We start from the raw sequence: 14,982 nt of genomic DNA, 5'->3' as shown, positions 1-14,982 counted from the left end.
GTTGGTGAAGCAAGTGGTGCCGTGGTTGGACTAGGAGCGGCTCCGGCGTCAACCACTGTCTACCCTGGAGCGGTGTTGTAGACGAGGACGAAATTGCCGTCGTGGACGCCCAGTCCCACGGCCTTCTTTCCTCAAACGCCAAGTCCCGCGTCACCTGCAACTTCTTTGTCATGGGGTCGTAGACGCGGTAGGCTTTTGCGCCCTCCTCGTACCCGATCGTCACCATGGGCGTCGAGCGATCCGCCAGCTTGTCAATGCCGGGACCGAGATGCTTGACGTGCGCGACGCAGCCAAGCGTGCGGAAGTGGTGCATGCTGGCCTTTTGCCCGTGCCACGCCTCATATGGCGTGATCGTTGAGGCTCCTCGTCGGCTATACGTCCGTGCAGAACAGCTTGAATGCGCCGGAGTTGAACTCGCCGCCCCGGTCCGACAGGAACGCGAGTAGACGGCACTAGCGCTGCGTCTTGGTTGCCGCCTTCACCTTCTTGAAGCTCGTGAACGCCTCATCTTTGGACCTGAGCACTTCAATCCACATATATCTGCTATATAGCCGTCGACTACCAACAGGAAAACCTTACGGGCATACTGCCTCCGGGGGTCGCCGGTGTGCTCGGTGCGCACAGGTCCATATGCACAAGCTCCAATGGCCGCATGCACCTTCCAGATACAGAGGCCGGGGGTGATTCCTCCTTTTCTAAAAAAAAGTGCACGAGCTCCAGTGCACGCTCCCCATGGTACGCCGCCGTCTGAGGGAACGGCGTGTGCGCGGTGCTGCTTGCCGAGCGCACACCCATCGATCACACAACTGCTCCACATGCTCTATGTTGGGGAGGGAGGCTGCAAATCATGTTCTTGCTTGCGAGCGCACGGGAGTGGAGGTGGCATGCCAAAGCCACGCTGTTTCATCCGCTTTGGCAATGACAAGGTTGAGGTCGTATAGCCGGTTCCCCCGTCGCGGGAGGCGTGCGAGCAGCACCTTGTGCCGATCGTAGATGTTCGGTAGACCGTTGACGATGACGATCCTGCACCCGTTCTCGTCCATTTGCCCCAGCGAAATATTGTTGCTTTTCAGTCTGAGTGAGGATGTACAACACCTCCGAGAGCGCGCGTGCTCCCGGTTCAGGCGCTTGAACACCACGGTGCCCTTTCCTCGGATGCCGACGGCCGAGCCGTCTTCGAAGCGCACGTGTAAGAGCATTTAGCAAACCCCGTATAATGCCCCAACCCGCAAAATAACTATCAAAATGTAAGTCCGCGTAAAAAACGCTGCCCGATCAAATACTGTAAACACGTTGGATCCGTAAAAAAATTTGAAAGGCACGGTAAAAAACTCCTCTTGATATGCAAAAATACAGTTTTCGCGTCCACTTCTGCGGTGCCCCGTATCAAGAGAAAGCAGTTGGCGGAAACATCCGCGTTCGCCGTCCGCCGTCAGCCGTCCGCGAAGCCTCAAACGCCGCCCCGCCCGTCCCCGGCTGCCGGCCGCCCGTCCCGGCCACCCGACAGCCAGCCGCCGGCCACCCGTCCCGGCCCTCCGACCGACGGCCACCCGCGTGCCCGCCCGAGCCGTTGCGCCACCCATCCCCGTACTAGCTCGAATCAATTGACTAGCTAGCTAGCTCCGTCCGTTCAGAATCCATTGAGCATAGCTAGCTAGCATCCGCTCAAAATCGATTGAGCTAGCTAGCTTCAGCTAGCTATGGCGACGGCGGCTTCCTATTTGCCTGTTTGGTTTGATCTACAGCGATGGTGAACGGAGGAGTCTGGCTGTCCCGCACTGCCCTGTCGCCCTAGCCTCCGCCCCCGTCTTCCTCGCCCTCCTGTCTGCCGGCGGCCGCCCTCACCTACGGTTGATTTCAATTTGGTGTGAGGAAGAAGACGGCCAAGAAAAAAAAATGGCCTAGCTGTGGCCCTGTTTGGTATATTCAAAGAATATTTTTTTTACGGGTTGATTATATGGGTTCTGTTCGGCCGCAGCTAAAATCGACCCGTAAAACCGTTTTTTCGCAAAATGCAAACGAGTTTTGCGAGTTGATAATATGCGGGATTTGCTAGAGATGCTCTAAGGACACTACCACCACACACCAAGCAACTCCACCTTTTATCACAACAAATACTGTCTTCAACAGCAGCCCAACACGATATATATATATATGAAAAAACCCGCTAGAACATAATTAGAACTCAAGTCAACGTAAATAAACCCCAAAAAAAAATAACGTACAACAATAACATGCTAGAGAAAAAAAAGGTATTCCCACATGCATCAAATAAGAGGATGACACACAGGATCATCGAGACAAGGCCGACCCATGGGCGCTCGATACCGACTCAAACAACATATTATAGGGAATGCTTTATTTTCATTATAGTTTCCAACTCTTTTTAGTTTTTACTTAGTTTTTTCATTGGGGCGTGCTATACGTCTGCCGGTTGATTTTTAGAAAAAGATCAGATCAGTTTCTTTTCTCTAATTTCTTGCAACAATGCTTTGCAAAATTTCCTAATTTCTATAATAGGACCCTTGGAGAACCTCTTTTTATGTAATTTTTGTAACAACACCCTTGTTGCAGAGCCTTCTCTTTTCTATTTTTCTGCAATAAGACCCTTGTTGCAGAACATTCTCTTCTCTAATTTTCTGTAACAAAATCCCTATTGCTGCTCTTCTTCTTTAATTTTCTGCAACAAGACCCTGGTCGCAAAGATTGCAACAACATCTTTAGCCGCGCTGCGCACTAGCACAGTCGTCTTTCGTTGCCGCCGTTTCACAACAAAGCTGTTGTTGCCGAAACTTGTCTCGAAGCTGATGTTGCAAACGGTGGCGCAGGGCCGAGCGCGGGGTGAGCGTGCACGTACGACGCCGCGATGTTACAGCTGCCGACATCGTCAGATGTGGCGAGAGGATGCGTTGATGTTGATGGCTCTCGGCGCCAACGTGGCGGATATATACCGCCACATCTTGGCGTGCGCAACATGAGGCTGTCGTAGCCCTGGAGAAAAAGAAGTGACGTCAAGCGCAACATGAGGCTGCCGTGGCCCTGGCGAAAAAGAAGTGAGGTCGGGTGCAACATGAGGCTGCCGTGGCCCTGGCGGCACAGGGAGGCGGAGCCTGAAGGGTGGAGAGAGGCAGAGGAGCAAGAGGGTGGTGGTCGGGCTGCTGGAGCAGGCAGAGAATAGGCCGGCCATGGCACGCGTGGGAGAGGGGAGGTCCAACCATGGAGGATCTCACTGGCAGCGGCAGAATTACAGAAACCGCGGTGTTGTTGCCATAGCAGAGACGAGACTAGAGAAGATGACAAGATAAGGCTGAGAGGCGTGAAGAAGTGGGGACACGTGTGGGGCCATGTCCATGTGGCAAGAGGAGCAAGCGATCGACATGAGCCTGATTTTCAGCTGGCTGATTTGAATATTTTTCCTTTTTTATTCGGTTTTCTAGAAACACATCAAAAATTATTTTGTTTTGAAAGTATTTTTTTTAATCTGAGTATTTTCTTAGATCATTATTTGGTAACATGAACATTTTATGGAAAAAAACGAGAGTAGTTTTTAAAACTTGTTTTTTTAGGTGTAGTTCTTTTGGCATGGGCCCGCCCTACGTACCTGGGTCTGGGCCTCGTTTTCTTTGACGCCAAAGGGCACTCCCTCGTCTTCTCGCCTGTATCGATCGATCTCAACGCCGGCCGACCGGCCGCCGGAGTGTCCCTTCCGTCTCCTCCTCCCTTGCATTCTCCTCGCGCCACCCCACCCCTCCCCGCCCGGACTGTTGGTTCACTTCGGAGTCAGTGAGCGGCCACCGTGCGAGGCTGCGGCCGTGCGGCGGCACTACGCCGCGCTCCTCTCCTCCGCGGCGCCGCCTCGCTGACGTCTCTCTCTCTGGTGGCCACCCTCCACGCTGCCGCGCTCCGGAGAGGCGCGGTCCAGCGAGGTGTCCGCGCACGGGTCGCCGCCGGACTCCGCGCGCATACTGTTCGACGAATTGCCCGCACCACAGACGGTGCCGGGTGGTGCTCGGCACTGTTCCGCCGACGGGAGGGGGAGATGGATGACAAGGCGTGCGCGAGGGCCGGGATGGTGGGCGAGGGGAGGGAGGTGTTCGGGAGGATGACGACGCCGGCACTGCAGCACTCTACGTCTACGGTGGAGATGCTGGGAAGGGCAGGCGAGGTCGAGGAGGCAGAGGGGCTGATGAAGCCGATGGAGGCGCCCCCGGACAGGGTGATGTGCATGGTGCTGCATTCCGCCTCCGGGCGCATGGCCGTGTCGATGTTGCTGAGAGAGAGAGTGGCCAAGTCGATGTATGGCAATGCATGAATTTGGTCAAACTGAATATCAGAGGTCTCTGACACGGATGCTTCCCTACCGCGTGCTGAACAAGAAATCGTTCCTATTGTGCACTGAATTGACCAATACAATGGCCGTTTTCCTATAGCTCCTCACAGTACAACTCAGGTAAACCTGCCATATCTTCTGGACATAGTTTCTTGCACATGTTGAGTGCCATTGGAATTTGGACTGCATCCTTGCAAAAGCCCTAAGAGCCCTTGGTTTATTAGCTCTGTTGTCACTTTCAGATTATTGGCCTAATGCCAATTTATACCCTCTGACAATAGAACTAAGCATACTGAGTTGTACTATTTTAATTTTTTCTGATGAACTCCTATGAATTGATCTAGATTAGTCTATTGTAGCAGTTGTATTATCTACACATACTTGTGCAGTACAATTTCTTAAACATGGCAACTGTAACCCTTTGAATCTGTTTAGAAACAAATCCAGTGAACGAGACCGAAATGTCTATCAGAGGGTACAATTGAACTTATAGTTGATGATATACTGTAGTGACACCTAACTAGTTGGGTGAAATACATTATTAGAGATATTCTTGGTAAGCTGACTTCTGCAACATCCTTTGAGTTGAGAGATATTTTATTATACCACATGTTCATATGTTGAAAGACTTCAGTGTAACAATAACTGTTCTGTCCAGCTACGAAAATGTGTGCCCCTCCACGTCTGAGTTAATAGATGTTCAAGTACATGCAACCCTCATCATGCCGCCAAAGTAACTAGTTCCCTATTTGGGGACGGGCCTGCTTGGCAATCGCTAGAAATAGACGGAATAAAAATGCAACAGGGAATCCATGGCCACTCTTGTCTATATTGAAACACTAGTAGATAAGTGGTTTTGTGCCATAGATGAGTGGAGGTTGTGCCCTAGATCATAGCAGGAACTCTAAAGGCTTCAATGTATGAAGTATTGCAGTTAAGACTTAAAGAGTTAACTACAAATTGCTTCCAAAATCTTAATCTCTAATTTCACGTGGGATTTTGAATTTCTTGCCAGCTACTTACATTTCCCTTGCTGTCTTTAAGGTTTTCTATGGAGCTGAGATGGTCAGAAGACAGGCTCTTTCCCCGAGTGACTCCGAGTTGCAGCAACCGCTTCAAAATTCCAGGTTTTCTTTGTCCTGCTTCTGATGCGTACTGAGAATTTGTAATTATGAACCTATCATTATAAAACTACTTTTGTTAGTTGCAAGGATAGCATGTCAGTAAATAAATTGAGAACGATCTTACTTCTTGTCCTGATCTGTTGAAAAAACAGCATGCTGTCTTTCTCATGGTTTACTGATGGTTGCCATGGTCTGAAATGAAAATGCAACCAAACTTGCGAGTCCCAGTGCTCTTTTGTGGTATACATTTGTCTTACGGTTGTTCTGTTTCTCATCTCATGCAAAAGGCAATGCTTTGACAAAACATGTTCATGATGTAGTTAGGCTGTATTGCAGTTTATATGGCCCTGATGGAGCGAATTCCGAGTTAGTCGAACGGAGAAGCAAAGCACTGGCCGTGCACTTGTATACGTACAGAAGCTCCATCTGGAACTCCTCTTTCGTGGCTTCTCTTCCTAAACCTAGCACCAACAGTTCGCATAGATGTTTGTAGTGAAGTGAAGCGTCCCGTATTATGTTCGACGAGGGTTGCAGCTGTAGGCAGGTACCTTGGATTTGGTCCCTGCTGCATCATTTTATCAGTTGTTTGTCGTCTCTAACGGCAACTCGCGCCGTGCCTTCCTGTTTGGATGTGACGACCTCTTGCTGATAATTTTGGTAATGTAATCATGCTTTGGTTTTCTGCTCAAAAGATGTTGGAACTACACTACGCAGTGTTGAATTATTTCTTATGTTGGAATGCGTAGTGTAGTTCATGATCAATGAAACGCCCATTGTACAAAACTGAAGTGGTGAACTGGCTGCTACTGGAATTTAAGATAGATGCAGCTTGCGTTAGATGGTGCATGGTGTGAAGTTAAGAGCATAGGAGAAGAAATGGCGATGATCGTATCAAGTAAGTGAAGAAGGACTCCATAGTCCCTACTTTGTAAAATTATAAGTATATGGCAATTGATGCGGCTGTGCTCTTTATGCGGCTTTCTGAGATGGATCCCAAGCTAGCTAGCTACTCGTGTCTCTGAAAGCTTACATGATTGACTGCAACACATGCAGACCAAGTTTGCAACATCGAAACAGACATTTGCAGCAATAGACGTCCAGAATCATCGCAGTGGGTCATGCAACAAACAACAGATGGGGTTTAGTTTGTGCATTTTTGCTAAACCAAAAATGTATACATGCATGCATGGTAAAATCGGAGTATGTGCAAATTAGACACCGGCCGATGCATGCATCCATGTTGATCTCGTGCATTTAGTACTATATACATTCTGCAATCGTCCCCAGAAAAATGACGATCGATGCAGCTAGCTAGTAACTCTATGTATGTACAAAGTGACGTATAAATGTTGCCTGGCTAGTCCTACTCGACGACCACGACTCTGCGTGTGCGGGCTCGGTTCTGCCTCAGCCACTGGTAGAGATGTGGGGATGCCACGAAGTAGGAGTGGGTCCCGCCAAACCCACCGTGCAGCATCCCGACCACCCTGCCGTCGGCGTCGACAAGTGGCGCCCCCGACATCCCGGCCACGCTGTCCACGTCGGATCATCCTATATCCCAGATCGTTGGTACTCATCATCTCCACACCCCTGGGGCAGCTCGTCCACCCCCATGGCATCCCCGGGTGGCCCATTCACCGCCGGCCACGGCCAGGTCAACGGGTCCGCCCAGCAGTAGGCGTGCTTCAAGGCAAGCGTTCTCTCCTGCACGTTTTGGATGCTCCGCACTCGGCTGGCGATCCTCCGGATCTCATTCACCTTGCCGGGCATCGGGGCAAACTGGATGTACATCACCGAGTGCTTGGCCGCGTCGAACCTCGCCCTCCACGGATCCGGCTCGCCCATCGGGCTATGTATGTTGCTGCACACACAACACTGGAAAGTAGGCACGAATGAGCAAATGTGCTTGCCACACGATTTTCTTTCCCTACGGAAAGTACGTACAAAAGAAAATACTTCCTCCATTCCACAATGTAGTGCTTCCTCTATCCCCGTGCTTCAACTTTGACCGCAAATTTAACTACCAAGACCGATTGCGGCGGGAGCAAAAATTATATCAGTGAATTCGTATTCAAAAGAAGTTTTCAATTATATATTTTTTTCTCCCGCCGCAGTTGGTCTCGTTGGTTAAATTTATGGTCAAAGTTGGACCTCGGAAAGCATGGGCGCACTATATTTTGGAATGGAGGGAGTATCAAAGTAGCGACTGATCCAATACCTAGCTAGCACATCTAAAATTTCACCACAATACTTGAAAAATATGTAAATAACCTATTTTTTTATATGGCCCCAAAAACGGCTCCAACAACACACCTAAATATACATGCGAATAAAAGAACTGTTAGGTGGTCGCATATATTTTACTACCAAGAACCTATACTTGGATACGTACAACCTACCACAAGATCCAAGCAATGCTAAAACATAGCACCAATACCGACCGTCGCATGGTCAAGTTTCACATTCCACCAAGAGATAAAAGAAAATGAAATTTTGTGTTTTTTTTGAAACAAAAAATGCGCCAACGGCACGCCAAATTTGCATGGAGACAAGAAATATATAGATACCCATATTTTGGGTCCAACCTACCACAAGACCAAAACACGTGGCACCAACCCCAATCACGTGGTGAAACTTCATTGCCGGTGCAATCCATGTTTGCGTCGCCCGCTTCCGACCGCCAACCACAATGATCCCCGCCGCACAATCCCATCACTAAAGGCCGTAAACTGCAACCCCCACCAACCACCACGATTCCTGCCGCTTAAGGCCGTAAACCGCAACCCCCCGCCATGCTCGCGACGCTACCACTCGAACCCACGGATTCCGTTCAAACCCGCCGCCACCCTAGATGGTCGCCGCCGTTTGCTGAGCTTGACTACGAGCCTGCTCCATTCAGCATTGGGCCTCCCTTGCGTCTTGTGAAGACTTGAACCAAAATGCTGTTCTGATTATTATTATTTTTGTCTAGAAAATGTTGTTCTGGTTAACGAGGTCAGCAGATGATCCAGCAGTTAATAATCGAGTCAGAAACTTTTTGTAGAATTTTTTTTGGTTGGGTGAAATTCTACTCCAGTTCGTACACATTTTGTAGAATTGTTTTAGCTGTTCTTCTGTAGAAAAATGACGTAAACATGGGAAGTGCGGACTCCTACTTACTGATATTTGAGCTCTTGTTTTTCCCCTAGGTTTGCTTCGTTATTCTCGGAAGTGCGGACGCTCACCGAAGACGAGTTGGAGAGAACTAATGCATCTTTCTTTGAGAAGTAGTACTTCAACCGTTCAGAACTTGTAGTTTAAAATCATGGACCTTCTGATTGCAAGGTTGCGATCTTCTGATAAACTGTTCTTTTTCATCTGCAGGTTGTCCAGCTATATGGGTTGGATCTTGTATCTTGTATGACAAGAAGAGGGTAGAGCATCCTACTTGCAATTTAGTCACAAGCACTGCTCCTCTGGATACAAAAGAAGCACTCAAGTAGAAGGACCTTCCTTGAATCCAAATGGATCTCCTTTTTCTGCTGATCAATCCCACACTTTGATAGTACCCCAACAGCTCCCAATCTCTCAACAGTCAAAACAAACTGCTCTGCTTCTACAAGCATGCGCCCAATTGTACCACCTAGTACTTCTGGGACATGGCCAAATCATAGTTTTAAATAGCCGGCTATAGCCCGCTATAGCCTTGCTATAGCCTTTTCAGCTGGGTGCCGCTAAATGGTCTCATGTACAAACATTCCACTATAGCCTGCTATAGCCCGCTATAGCTCCGCTATAGCTGATTTTGAGGTCCGCCGCTATTTGGCATAACCCGCTATTTAAAACATTGCCAAATGTGTGGATGCCGCACTGTTGGTAACTAAACCTTTTGGTTCCCAAACTGTTCCCAGTCCACAGAAACAGAATGAATCACCTTACCAAATGAGTCATGAGCATCTTTCAACAAACTGTCTGCTCCTCTCCCAAACTACCAGATACCACTGAGATCAGTTTGTCGCAAACCAGTCATACCGGTTTTCTCATGATTATCCGCGCAATATCTTGTCTTCTGGATGCATGACAAAGCACCCAACTGAACTGATGGAATTATGTCTTTAGTAAAGCAGTCATTTAGAGGCAGCAGCTTGTTATGCCCTCCGATATCTAACTCAGGTTCCAACTAATTACGATAGAAGCTATTTGTGCGCAACTCCGTATTGTCCCTTGGTTTTTCTCTGGAAAGTCCACAGCACAATGCTAACTGGAAGGCTAATTGGGACATCCACTGCGACCAATTCGTGCCAGGGATCCCGATTGTGATGCTCTGTTCTATAACCAATTCCAGCACTGTACTTATGAAGAGATTCTCAAGATGAATAAATTCAAAATGGCTGCCCATCGAAGTTTGGACCTTGAGTACATCCGCACCCCTGATGATCTATTATCCTTATGTGCCAAGGGTCCTCAACAAGATGGGATTGATTCCTTTTCTGCAGTTCAACAAGGCCTATAATGAAGAACTTGTTCAAAGAGATTTATGCATCTGAGCACCAGCATTTAAACAGCGTCACCCCTCCGAAATAAACTCGACAAGGTATTCTGGTATACCCTGAAGCTCCTGAATCGTCGGCAATTATTCAACAGAGAGAAAGCTTTACTGACAACATCACAATCTGCATTCAAACAGAGAGCTGCTGCATGAATTCGTGGCTCTATGCCTCAGGAGCTTCACCCAGGGAGGTGCAGCTCACCCCTGTAGACGCTGTACGCTGGTGCTGGACGGCCAAATCGGCATACAAAGCCATGATTTTCGTTGGGTCTTTTGCTCGTCATAACTTCAAGGCTGCAGTCGACCCTCCTGTTCCTGACCATCAAAAGGAGTTCGGCTTGCTGAGGTCTGTCGTATTATCACTATTGATTTAGAGTATGACTTGGTGGATGATTTCATTTACCCATTGGGCATTGGTTGTGTGGTGTTTGCGGATATGGAGAGCAGAGATGCTGCGATTAGGGAAGGGCCTCACGCCTTGACTAAGGATTCCAATTTCTCCCTAGTCTCTCATGAAGAAAGTATTAATATGTGAATGCCTGCTTTTGAATATGAGGTCTGGATCATGCTCCTTGCATTCCCTATGGATTATCAGACTGAGCATTATATTCATAAGGCTATCTCTAACTTTGGTAAACTTCTTGTCTGGCCACGCCCGGGTCACAACAAAGCCAGAGTTTTGGTCAAATGTCATATTAAGGATGTTGCGGAGGTTCCCTATAGTCTCTTGGTCACCAGAGTTGGATTGCTGTCGGGTCTTGCTCGTTCTTGGTCAGTTCCAGTTTATGTGCTTAATGGCAGAAACGCCATCCCAGGTTTAGCTGGCAATGAGGATGTTCCTCCTCTTCTGAATGCCTCACCTCATCCGTACGAGCTCCCATACTACACTGTCATGTAGCAGGCAAGAATTGATGAGATGGCTGCACAAAATGCTCTGAATGAAGCTGCCTGGAATGCTCCCGAGCCTGCTCAAGAACAACTCTAGGAGAATGGATGGCGCATGTGGCCTGTGCCCCCCCCCCCCCTTCGTACACAGGGTTCAGTTTCAGAACTTTCTTTCGATATGACGGGCCGTCTCTGATGGATGGTGTGGACCCTGAGCATAATATTCAGGACAATTTGTCTGATGTGTGGTCTTCTGATGAGGAATTTCAGGCTGTTGAAGCGCTTGCTGATGGATTTGTTCTTGGAAACCCTACTGCATGTCTGGCTTTTGTCAGAGCAGGTGGAGATTCAGTTAACTTCTTCGTGGATATTGATCATGAGTTGTTACTTTGGATGGGTGGGATGCTCAAGCGCATATACACGCCGGCCCTCACTTTTGAGCAGTCCGCAAATGTCATGCTCCCTCTGAATCCATTCAAGTTTATCCAAAATCAACTGAATGATGTCTTTGCTGCGTGGCTAGCTTGTGCTGCTCCAGAACCTGACCTTCTATCAGTTGCATTCCGCTCAGTTTTTCGGTTGGGTGCTGCCATCATCCCCAAGTCTCTGCTGCAGGAGTTTTCTGATGCCAGGTCTGAGTCGACCGGTGCTGATTGGGAGCTGGCTGCTCGATCCCGTGGTCTCAAGGCGGTTTCACATCTTGCATCTGAAGTTGCAGGTCTTCAGTCAGTTTCTCTATCAGACCCAGGTACTGCTCTTCAGGTGATTGCTTCTTCATCCCTCTTCAACGCATCACATTCCCGCAATGTTTTGGTGCCGCTCGACACCACTGCAGTCAGAAGAAGCACAAGATCAAACAAGTATGATGGGTTCAAGGTCAGTCGTGCCACTGACGCCAAGCAACCCAAGTCAAGGGTGAAGCCTCGTGTGATTCCACTTTTCACTGCTGTCTCCATGGCTGCTGCTCCTGTGCAGGTTAATGTTGGTCCATGCCCACCTCCCACTTTGATTGAGGAAATTCAACAGATGGGTAGCCGTTGCAGGATTGCGCAGGAAGCTCTATCTCCTGAGAAGCTACTGGATGGCCAGCATTCGTCTTCTGACGCTAGAAACTGAGCTCTCCCTCAACAATTAATAAATCGTGGAAGGTGTTGTCATGGAATATCAGAGGCATCAACTCTCATAGTAAACTTTTGGCTCTTAGGAATGCTATTGACACTAGCGGTTGTTCTGTGATATGTATCCAGGAAACTAAGCATGAATCTTTTGATTTAGCCTTTATGAAAACTTTCTGCCCCAAGCGTTTCGATAAGTTTGTGTTTTTGCCTTCAGTTGGTGCCTCGGGTGGCATTATTACAATCTGGAATAGTTCTGAGTTTGTGGGCACGCCATGGCATGTTGACTCGTTTGCTGTGGGTGTTTCTTTTGTTGCCACTCAGTCCAGTGAATCTTGGAATCTTGTCAATGTCTATGGCCCTTGCTCTGGTCAACGATGGGTGGATGTCACTACTTTGTTGTTTGATCTCAATATACCCAATAATGAAAACTGGCTGATTCTGGGTGATTTTAATTTGATTCGTTCCACGGATAATAGAAACAAACTAGGTGGTGATGTTGCTGATATGCTGTTGTTTAATGAAATCATTCGAGCACAGTCCTTGATGGAACTCCCAGTGAAAGGCAGGTCGTACACGTGGAGCAACATGTAGGATGATCCTTTGCTCAACAACTTGACTGGATCTTTTCCTCATCTAGTTGGACCACCTCCTTCCCAAATATGATGATCCTACCATTGGGCAAACCTATATCTGATCATATCCCATGTGTAGTGGCCATCGAATCAAAAATCCCAAAATCCAAATTGTTCCGTTTTGAGAATTTTTGGGTTAACCACGAGGGGTTTTCTGATGTGGTTGCTGCTTCCTGGTCCAAGTCATGCCATGCCCCGAATTCTGCTGCTTGCATCTGCAAAAAACTCAAAATATGGAGCCGGGACATCTCAAAGCTGAAAATAATGATCCAGAACAGCAATGAGGCTCTAATTATACAGGACAATCTCGAGGACAAGAGATCTCTCTTTATCCAGGAGTCAAATTTCAGGCGAATTTTAAAACTTCATCTGAATAAGCTACTCAAGTACCAGAATGAATACTGGAGGAAAAGATGTACGATCAGGTACTTCAAGTTTGCTGATGAAAACACCAAACTATTCCAATCTCTGGTGACTGAGAGATATAGGCACAACTCTATTGCCATACTATGTGATGATGATGTGGAAACCAATGACCATGTTGGCAAGGAGGGGGTGCTATATAAAACCTATAAGGAGCGTTTGGGCTCCTCCAAACCTACTAGTATGCGTTTTGATCTCTCTAGAATTATCCTCGAATTGATGGCCTCGACCAATTATCGGCCCCCTTCTCTACTAAAGAGATTGATGCTGTAATTAAGGAAATGCCCAGTGACAGGGCTCCTGGCCCTGATGGTTTTAATGATTGTTTTCTTAAGAGTTGCTGGCAGATTATCAAAGCGGACTTCTACAGGATGTGCCATGACTTTCATGGTGGGAAGCTCGATCTCACAAGCATTAGTGAGGGATACATCACTTTGATTCCCAAGATTTCTTCTCCAGAAACTGCTAACGATTACAGACCAATCACTCTGCTGAATTGTTGTCTGAAAATTATCACAAAAATTCCGGCCAATCATCTGCAAAAAGTCATGCTCAAAATTATTCATAAGAACCAGTATGGTTTCATTAAAGGGAGAACCATCCAAGATTGCCTCGCGTGGACTTTTGAATACATACATCAATGCCATACCTCAGCGCGGGAGACTATTCTTCTCAAGCTTGATTTTGCTAAAGCGTTTGACACAATTGATCATGCTCCCATGTTAGAGATCATGAAACACATGGGTTTTGATGACAGGTGGCTAGGTTGGATGGAAACGATATTTGGCTCTGGTGTTTCTTCGGTTCTCCTTAATGGAATTCCTGGCAGGAAATTTCAATGCAAGTGTGGGGTGCGACAGGGTGACCCCATGTCACCGTTAATTTTTGCCCTTGCCACGGACCTCATGCAAGCAGCGATCAATGATGCGTTTGCTAGCAGCCTCGTTGACCTACCTTTTCCACGAAACAGTGTTGGTGATTTTCCGGTAGTGCAATACGCGGATGACACTATTTTGGTAATGCAAGCATGCCCCGAACAAGCTGCCCGTATGAAAACTATCCTTGAAGACTACGCTGCCTCGGTAGGTTTAAAAATCAATTTTCATAAATCCACTCTCATTCCCATTAATACTGATCATCAATGTGCTGCTGAGTTGGCGGGGTGTTTGGATGCTCTGTTGGTTCCCTACCGTTCACTTACCTCGGCCTCCCCATGGGAATGACAAGGCCAAGCTTGCTTGAACTCATGCCGCTCGTGTATGGAGTGGAAAGGAAGATGTCCACGGCATTGTCTCTAATGTCGTCTGAAGCTAAGCTGACTTTGGTCAATTCTGTTGTGACGTCGATGCTGATTTATGCAATGTGCACGATCAAATTGCACCCAAAAGTGGTTGAACATCTGAACAAATTGCGCAGGTACTGTCTTTGGGCAAAAAACTCTGATGATGGGGTCAAAAATAACTCTCTTGCAGCCTGGGAACTAGTCTGTCGGCCAAAACGAAATGGTGGCCTTGGAGTCATCGATATCAAGACCCAGAATGTGGCCCTCCTCTTGAAGCATCTATTCAAATTCTACAACCTTGAAGATGTCCCTTGGGTGGATGTGATATGGGAGGCATACTACAGGAACAAAATCCCGCATGTTGTCGACCCGGTGGGCTCTTTCTAGTGGAGGGACGTGATGCAACTCAATGATGTTTTTCGTGGGGTCAAAGTCACCCCAGGAGATGGTTCTGCCTCTTTGTTTTGGAATGATGCCTGGTTTGCCAGTGATCGAGATGCCCCCCTCATGGACATATACCAGAGGGCTTTCTCTTTCTGCCCGAATGAGGATGACTCAATTGCTAAGGTTCTTGCTGCTACGGACCCAACCATGATTTTTCATCTACCTCTTTCGGCCCAGGCTAGAGAAGAGATCAAGGAGATCCAGCAAGGTTCGATG

General features: G+C 47.8%; 1 long non-coding RNA gene across 2 annotated transcripts; it reads left to right on the top strand.

Moving 5' to 3' along the window:
* The first annotated feature begins 3,622 nt into the window (after window positions 1–3,622).
* On the top strand, window positions 3,623–6,214 carry LOC123081596 (uncharacterized). Of its 2 annotated transcripts, XR_006438755.1 has the most exons (3): window positions 3,623–4,450; window positions 5,375–5,457; window positions 5,791–6,214. It is a non-coding gene; the product is annotated as an uncharacterized lncRNA (long non-coding RNA). The 2 variants fall into 2 exon arrangements; XR_006438754.1 differs by lacking the exon at window positions 5,791–6,214 and having other exon boundaries at window positions 5,375–5,582.
* Window positions 6,215–14,982: the final 8,768 nt, after the last annotated feature.

This window comes from Triticum aestivum, chromosome 4A (genome assembly GCF_018294505.1).
Source record: "Triticum aestivum cultivar Chinese Spring chromosome 4A, IWGSC CS RefSeq v2.1, whole genome shotgun sequence".
NCBI classification, from domain to species: Eukaryota; Viridiplantae; Streptophyta; class Magnoliopsida; order Poales; family Poaceae; genus Triticum; species Triticum aestivum.
This window is presented reverse-complemented; position numbering and strand designations above follow the sequence as displayed.